The sequence below is a fragment of the Setaria viridis genome, chromosome 3 (genome assembly GCF_005286985.2).
Source record: "Setaria viridis chromosome 3, Setaria_viridis_v4.0, whole genome shotgun sequence".
Lineage (NCBI taxonomy): Eukaryota > Viridiplantae > Streptophyta > Magnoliopsida > Poales > Poaceae > Setaria > Setaria viridis.
Window position 1 is genome coordinate 37,749,823 of NC_048265.2, and position 8,595 is coordinate 37,758,417.

The following is an 8,595-nucleotide window of genomic DNA, read 5'->3' on the forward strand; positions in this document are numbered from 1 at the left end:
TATTTTCATTTCATGGGTAAGGCCTCAAACTGGGCTAAATAACATGAGTATCATTTTTCTACTCATTTTATTCTATAATTTGAATCACTTGCAGTTCAAATTTGACTTATACCAAAATTTCCTTGAAATGCAATTAATTAATTAAATATAGCAAACAAATCCAAAAATGTACAAAATTTTAACATGGAGTACCACATGTTGTATATGGAGAGTAGAAAAAATTTCAAGGTGAGAAGAGAAAAAAACTTATTTATTTGCCAAGTGTAAAAAAATACTCGGCAAACCACCTCTTTGCCGCGTGTTTTTTTGACACTCGGCAAAGCCCCTTGTTTGTTGAGTATTTTTTCTTTGCCGAGTGTTTTTTTGCTCGGCACTCGGCAAATAGCTTGTTTGCCGAGTGTCCGAAAAAAACACTCGGCAAAGAAAAAACACTCGGCAAATTTGCGGTTTCCCGTAGTGCCGGAGTGACAAGTTGTCAGTTTTTACTCTTTTTAGTTAGGGTTTATACTATAAAACCTACTACGATCCGTTTATTGGCCATCCTATACCTCTTTTCCTTAGTCGTCTAGACTTGTACCGACAGCTGTGGCGATGACGTCGTTGAGGTATGCCTCACCTCAGCGACCCCTCCTCCTTGGCCACAAGCCTCAGCTGTTACTGCCCCTACGGACGCGACGGGCCTTGCTCGCTACGCGTAGCAGCGGCAGCAACAGCACAACAAAAGGGGAGAGGCTGCGGCTGGAGGACAGGGTCGTCAGGGACCAGCTCCTGAACGCCGAGCGATCGTCGTCGTCGTCGTCCGACAGGGCATGGGTCGCCATGGTACCGGCGCCGGGCTCCCATCAGGCATCCCGCTTCCCGCGGTGCGTGGACTGGATCCTGCAGAACCAGCGCGCCGACGGGTCGTGGGGGCCGGGCGGCTCCGATGACCAGTCGTCGGTAGCCAAGGACGCGCTCTCGTCGACGATGGCGTGCGTCCTCGCGCTCAGGAAGTGGGGCGTCGGCGACGAGCTCGTCAGAAAAGGTACATTTTTCGTGGCCCTTGAATAGATGGATGGGACCGTACCATTGTTGCCCACTATGTAGAGAAGCTCTCCAATAGACCGGTTTCTACGTCGTAATCGGTCCTGGAAATGACACGTTTCCAGCAGGGCCGTCAGTGACGTGCTGGTACTTGGCGCCTCATGCTAAAATGCCATTGCAGGCCTCCGTTTCATCGGGCGCAAGGCGCAACTCGTCCTTTGTGACGGACGACAGGTGCGACGCGCCGGCAGGGTTCAATGTCATCTTCCCCGGCATGCTCACGCGAGGCCTCGGTATGGGTCTGGAGATACCTCTGACCCTAGCTGACGTTGACGCCATCCTCCGACTGCGTGACATGGAGCTAAAAAGGTTTATCTATGTTTACTCAGAATTCTCATTGCCCATTTATCTCTGTCGTTGAACCGCTGCTTTAATTACATTAACTTTGTGTTGGCCAACTCAACGTCTACAGCATGGCTTCTGGAAGTAAAGCTTTCATGGCCTGTGTAGCGGAAGGTTTGGGGAGCTCGCTAGACTGGGATCAGGCGATGGTGTACCAGAGGAAGAACGGGTCCTTCTTCAACTCACCGGCGACCACAGCCGCGGTTGCCATCCACAACCACAACGGGAGAGCACTCGACTACTTGGATTCGCTCATCAGCAAGTTTGGCGGCTCAGGTGCAATGGAAAACTACCCATGAAAGAATGACAATCAGATAAAGAGAGGTTTCTAATTAACATTGGCCAATGCTCATTTGCAGTGCCGACTGTTTATCCGCGGAACGTGTACTCCCGGCTTCGCATGGTGGACACTTTGGAAAAGATGGGGATCTCCCCGAGCTTATCGAGTGGAATAAACAGCATACTTGACATGATATACAGGTACAAATTAGTTATGATGAAACCTTCTGAGCTTTTGTTTGCTATAAGTATTTGCTATATATTGACTGCAATCAAATTTGCAGGTCCTGGCTGGCCAATGACGAGGAGATAATGCTGGACATTGCGACATGTGCAATGGCTTTCCGCCTCCTGCGTTTGCACGGATATGACATCCCGTCTGATAAGCAATGCTTAGGTTTTTGCTTAAACTCCACATTCGGAATCACCATCCTCTGGAACAGTTGTGCAGATGGGCTGGCCTAATTTAGCGAAGAATCCAGTTTCCATGATTCAGTCCAAGGGCATCTGAAAGATACCGAGGTATTGTTGGAATTGTACAAAGCTTCAGAGGTTCAGATCCATGAGGAGGAGTTGGTGCTGCAAAACATTGGTTCTTGGACACCTAAACTACTGAAGCAATAACAACTGTGTTCTAACAAGATATCAAGATCTGTAGACCCTGCTGAGGTACTTGCTACTTAATCTGTCATGTCAGGATGCCATGGTGCATTATTTCATATACATATACATATGGTATATTTCCAGGTGGAGCATGTGCTGAAATTCCCCATCTACGCCACTCTAGACCGGCTGGAGCACAGGAGGAACATTGAACATTTCAAGCCAGGGGGCTTCCGGATGCTGAAATCAGGATACCGGTGAGATCTCTCATGGCGCTAGCTAGAGAATCTATAATTTACAGCTTCAGTTGATATATTTATGAGAAAACTCTAACCTGTCGATCCATCGGATCAGTGCTTGTGACGCAGATGAAGAAATTGTAGCGCTGGCTGCCGATGGCTTCCACTCCTCCTACGCTGTGTACCAAGAAGAGCTTCAGCACCTCAAGAGGTCCATCACATATCTGTCATTTAAATTACAGTACTAATATAATAGTACTATATATTAATTAAGGAAACTCGCTCCTATCATTGTCAATAAACCTCCAGTTCTTTTATTTCTCTCTTAACATTTATTTCAATACATAGCTGGGTGAAAGAGATGAGACTGGACGAGCTCGAGTTCGCGAGAGTATTGCCGATGCACAACCTCTTCACGTCCACCTCCACCACCATGTTCCCCTCTGAGCTATCCGAAGCTCGCATTGCGTGGAGCAAGAACACCATGCTAACGACCGCAGTCGACGACTTGTTCGATGTCGTGGGGACCAGGGAGGAGCTGGAGAACCTCATCACGTTGATCGACATGCAGTGCTGCGCTCACCCACACCTTGCTCGAATCATACATACCTGCATAACACATGTACTCCCTCCATTTCAATTGCATGTCGTTTTGGTTTCTTAGATTCATACACTTTACTATGCATCTAGACCTGATATATATCTAGGTGCACGATAAAATCTATAAATATAGAACGACTTATAATTTGGGACAGAGGGAGTAGTCAGTTGATCTAACTAATCCACCATTAATAATTACCTTGCCATTGACCGGTGCATGTCTCCTGTGGCAGGTGGGACGCGCACGAAGAAGCCGCCTTCTGCTCCGAGCGCGTGGAGATCCTCTTCCGCGCCGTCTACAACACGAGCAACGAGATCGGAGCCAAGGTGGCGGCAGTGCAGAACCGCAGCGTCATCAGCCACGTCGCCGAGCTCGTGAGTCCCTCCACCAACCACCATTTCAGCTCCAGTCCAGTGCTGTGTCTCCAGTGAGCGGATCGATCGATGCATGTGATGTGGCTATGCAGTGGGCAGAGATGGTGAGGGCGATGATGGCGGAGGCGGAGTGGAGGATGACCGGGCACGTGCCGTCCATGGAGGAGTACATGTCCGTCGGGCTGCCGTCGTTCGCGCTGGGCCGATCATCCCCACGTCGATGTACCTTGTTGGGCCGGAGCTCCTGGATGGTGTTTCTTTTTATTTTTAGCTTTTTTTAAATAAATTTTTAAAAATAACATATCCGGAAGTTTATTTGCACTGGGTGACCCTTTTGCCCATGCCAGCACGCTTGGCGCGGTAGGAAACCTCTGCCGCGCCACATGCACTGGTGCGGCGGAGGCCGCCACGCTGGCACGGCGCGGGAGGCGGGCCAGCGTGTCGCTGACGTGGGGTGGCGGTTGCCGCGCGAGCCCGCCTGGTGCGGCAGCTCCTCTCCTACAGATGCACACCGGCTCCCTCCTTCCTCCTTCCTCTCTTCCTTCTCCAGAAACCACCCGCGCCCGACCTTGTTACACGCTGCCGCCCCACCTCCAAATCCCCCAAATTCGGTGATTTGGCTTAGGGAAAGTAGTGGGAATTCATCACCGCGTCATGTGGATGGTATCTTCCAACTTTTTTTCTTATTTTGCTGTTGCATTTGGTAGATCGGAGGATGTTTAGGTGACCTAGGATTAGGTTGATAATTTCAAATTTGGATGAAATGCAATGTTGTTATGTGTTAGATGATGCGTAGTTCATAGGCAATAGAGTCTCTGCCCGCGATATTGACATGTAAAACTTATTGAATGATTCGATTTAGGTAGATATTCATCCAATTGTGTAGTGTACATGACATGGGTAGTTTTTTTTTTGCAATATATCCAATTGATATGTCCAATATGTGGAATGTGTCCAATTGAAATGTCCAATATGTGCAATGTGTAGTGCACATGATATGGTGAAGTGTTTGTATTTTGTAGATGGATCGTTTAGTTCGTTTTTTTGATGGTGGTATTGTGAAAGAAAATGGGGAGTTAGAGAATATGAATGAGATAGTTGAATTCTTCAATGGTCCTCCAACTTTTACTGATTCAGTTGACCGTGCAATGAGAAAGTATGGAAGTAGAGTGGATGGGATGACATTGAGAGGCCGTTTTGATTGTGGGAAAGCTAGAGCTCATTATGTTCTCATGAACTTGGCATCCGATTCAAATTGGAAGCATTACAAGGATGTAGTTCACGAAGCAAATGTTGCATGCTTGGAGGTTGTAGTTGAAATTGTTCGTATGCCTAGCCCAAATGTTGTCTTGAGGGACGAAGTGGCATAGTGAATCGTAATGGTACCCAGGAGTCAGAAATTTTGCAGCACGTGTTAGTTGAAACAAAATCTATTTTTGACTTGGCCATTGCCAATGATGATTTTCCACATGATACTTTGAGAATGATGAAGCAAATATAGATTTTGATGACATATCTATGGGTTCGGAAGATAGTGAATTTTCAGGATGATGGGGTAGAAGATGTCAAGGGAGAGGAGAAGTCACCATCTCAGAGTGGTGGGCATGAAAATAAGGACGAGGAGTCACAATATGATGTAGAAGCCATTGGTCGTATGGACGAATGCTTTTCTTACACCCAGAACGAGTTGCGGTTGTTGAAAGAACGTGACGTCGAACTGCCATCCGTTCCCAATGATGAGGACATAAGCATGGTCCACAAAGTCATATGTGAATCTAGTATGGTGAATTCCGAAAGGATACCCTTTAGTGAGAGTCCAGTGATTAAGAAGGGAATGAAGTTCAAAAGTCTTGAGGAGCTCAAGTTTTGCTTGGCTAACTACGTAGTGAGGTTAGATAGACCTTTCAGCGTAGTTCACACTGACAAGAACTTAAGGTACAATGTGATGTGCAAGCAAGGATGCCATTGGTGTGTATGGTCTCGGCCAATTACAAGCACCGGATAATGGAGGATTTCAAATGCTGTGCAACTGCATACTTGTCGTTCTTCACAGCCGAAGCAAGTGCACGTCCAGTGCATAGCAAAGTACCTTGGGCGGCGTATCCTAAGCATTATCCGTAAAGATAGTGAAACACCGGTGCCATCCCTCATGGTGTCCATCTTCGCTATTAGTGGATATCGTGTCAAGTATTCAAAGACCTGGCGGGCGAAGCAACACGCCATTGCCCTGCTTTGGGGGGATTGGAAGGAGTTGTATGGCATGGTTCCTAGGGTACTTACAGCTATGGCCTACTACAATCCCAGGGTTAGATGGTTCACTAACTCATATGGCATGATGCATCTTGACAATGGAGTTTTGAAGCACGTGCTCCAAAGGGTATTTTGGTGCTTCCCTCAATGTAGTGTGGTATTTCAACATTGTCGTCCTGTGATACTTGTGGATGGTACATTCTTGACCGGAAAGTATAAGGGTACATTACTGATGGCAGTTGGTGTCAATCCAGAATAGCAGCTTGTGCCTCTTGCTTTTGCCTTGGCCGAGAGTGAGAACAATGAGAGTTGGTCATGGTTTATGAAACTAGTTCAGCGACATGTATTTGGACCTTCATGCCAAGTATGTATGATCTCGGATAGGCACCATGGGCTCCTAAATTGTGTGAATGACCACATGGATGGGTTTCCACTGCTTGTGCATAGGTGGTGCACGAAGCACTTTGCCGCCAACATGTCGCGTCGGCAAAAGAATGACCGTGTGATTGGAAAATTGAAGACTTTATGCAAGGTACATACGGAGATAAAATTTAATGAGAAGTTAGAAGATCTAGTGAAGGACTTGAATGATGATCCAAAATAATTGAACGATGACGCAAAAGAATTGAACGATGACGCAAAAGAATGGTTGAAGGCTGAAATGGAGGATAAAGACAAATGTGCGCAGGCTTTCGATGAGGGAGGGATGCGTTGGGGTATTATGACCACAAACTACTCAGAATCACTAAACGCTATTTTCAAAGGCATTCGAAGTAGGCCCGTTTCTGGAATTATTGAATACTCCTTCGAAAAATGCAATGCCTACTTTGTGGACCATGGCAAAAGGCACGTGCAATGTTGGATGAAGGTCATAGGACTGGGAAGATTGCAGATGAATTTATACCAGAGGATGAGCTTAGGTCCGTGCACCACTTACTAGAACTGTACAGGCTAGAAAGAATGTTATATTCTATAAGAGGTTCTGGTACTACTAACGTTTGGGTTGAGAGCCATGGAGGCTGACACTACAGAGTGGATCTAAACGAAGTTTCGTGCACCTGCAACATTCTTTAATTGTTGCACCTTCCATTTTCACACTTCATTACAGCTTGCAAGGCAAGAGGTCTTAACTATGAAAGCCCCTTATACATGTCATCGTTGTATTCTAGGGAGCACACCGTTAGAATATGGGAATCTAGAATTCAACCTTACCTTGATCCGACAAAATGGTTGCCATATGAAGGGGTAGAGTACGTGCCCAACCCCAATTTTATGAGAAATAAAGTAGGAAGGAGGCAGAAGAAGCATTTGAGAGGCGACATGGACGTGTCGCAAGGGAGGCTTTCTGTAGATTATGGAACTAGTGATTTTGATGTGGGCAACTCGGAAAATCTTTGCTCGAAGTGCCACAAGATCATTAAGAATTGCACATGCCTTATTAAAAAAATCTAAGGTCACGAAATCTAGGGCAAACAATAATAGGCCGCGTTCTTCCAACATGAGGGTAGGCGCATTGCTCGTATTTTGCATGGTTATCATTATAGCATTTATTGAAAGTAAATTTTCATTGTTACTGTACTTATCATACAATGAACCTTTTTACTAACAAATGTTGTTTATTATTTTTTAGGATGGCGGCCCCAGAGTACCCGCTCCTTGAGGCCACGCACGACTCGCAGCACCGCGCCCACCACCTCGCCGACCTACACGAGGTACTACATCAGCTTAGGCGTTATGACGAAAGATAATGGATTCTTGTCGATTAATTTGGTAGTACTAGTCTGTACCATTTCATTATGCTCCAATGTGAAAATTTATGTTGATGAATGGGTATATTAGGATGAGAATTGCAACATTTTGGTATAAACTTGTAGCGACCGACCCCTAACCTTTCCCAGTCAGGTGTGATCTCAGCCCTTAACCTCAGTCAGTTGTTCTGTTGACCGCACCTAAGTGCTCATTCTTCTGCCAGTCCCGACCCCTGAGATCCGACCCCTACCGCTTCGTTCCTTTCCCGACCCTGGCGAGTTCAGCCCTCCGTCGGATCTTGCTCATCTTCCTCACCCGTCCGATCTTTTTCCCCGGTGGACCTGTGAGATCCTTTTTCTAGATCCCCCGCGTCAGCCGCACTCGAGTTGCATGGCCGCCTCAGAGTTTTCCTGCCGCGTGGCTCGTCTTCTCCGACGCCACCGCTCAGTTTTGTCTCTGGCAAGCGACCAAGTGGGTTCCTGCGCCCTTTTTCCCCAATGGCAGCGGAAGCCCTCTGCACCCCTTTCTGCAGACCCTCGTCTCCCGCGCCCATCATCGCGATACCAGATCCCGGCCCCGGAGACCGATGTCGCCCGTCTTTTCCGTCCCTTCCAGCAACAGTTGCGCCGCCCGGTCGTCGCTACGCGACGATTCCCCCACCGCCAACCCCGACTGCGGCCGCGACAGTTCCTTTTCCCCGCTCTGTCAGAAGCCGCCCGACAATCTGTTGTTCCGTGCTCTCCCCCGCGCCGCGTTCGCTTGTTCTCCCACCTGTGCGCCCTTGATCCCAGCGCCGTTTAACCGGTCGCTTCTATCACCTCTTCCGCACGACGACGCCCGCTCTCCGCCAAATCTCAACCACCGGTCTACCCGCGCCTACGCCGCCCTGACGGAGTAGCGCAATGATCGCTGGCGTCACCCCCGGAGTTCTGCAGCACCGCCCGGTTTGCTCAATCGCCGCCACGGCAGAGCACTCCATTGCTTCTTCCCGGCCTTCGCGCCGCTCCTCTTCTCTCTCTCTGCGACGTTTCCATTCCTCTGCTCCAGCAGCTATAAAAGGAATGCCCCCGTCGCC

The 8,595-nt window shown here is 48.0% G+C and overlaps 1 pseudogene; it reads left to right on the plus strand.

The window, feature by feature from the left end:
• Nucleotides 1-569: 569 nt before the first annotated feature.
• Nucleotides 570-5,007, plus strand: LOC117847857 (dolabradiene synthase KSL4, chloroplastic-like; annotated as a pseudogene).
• Nucleotides 5,008-8,595: the final 3,588 nt, after the last annotated feature.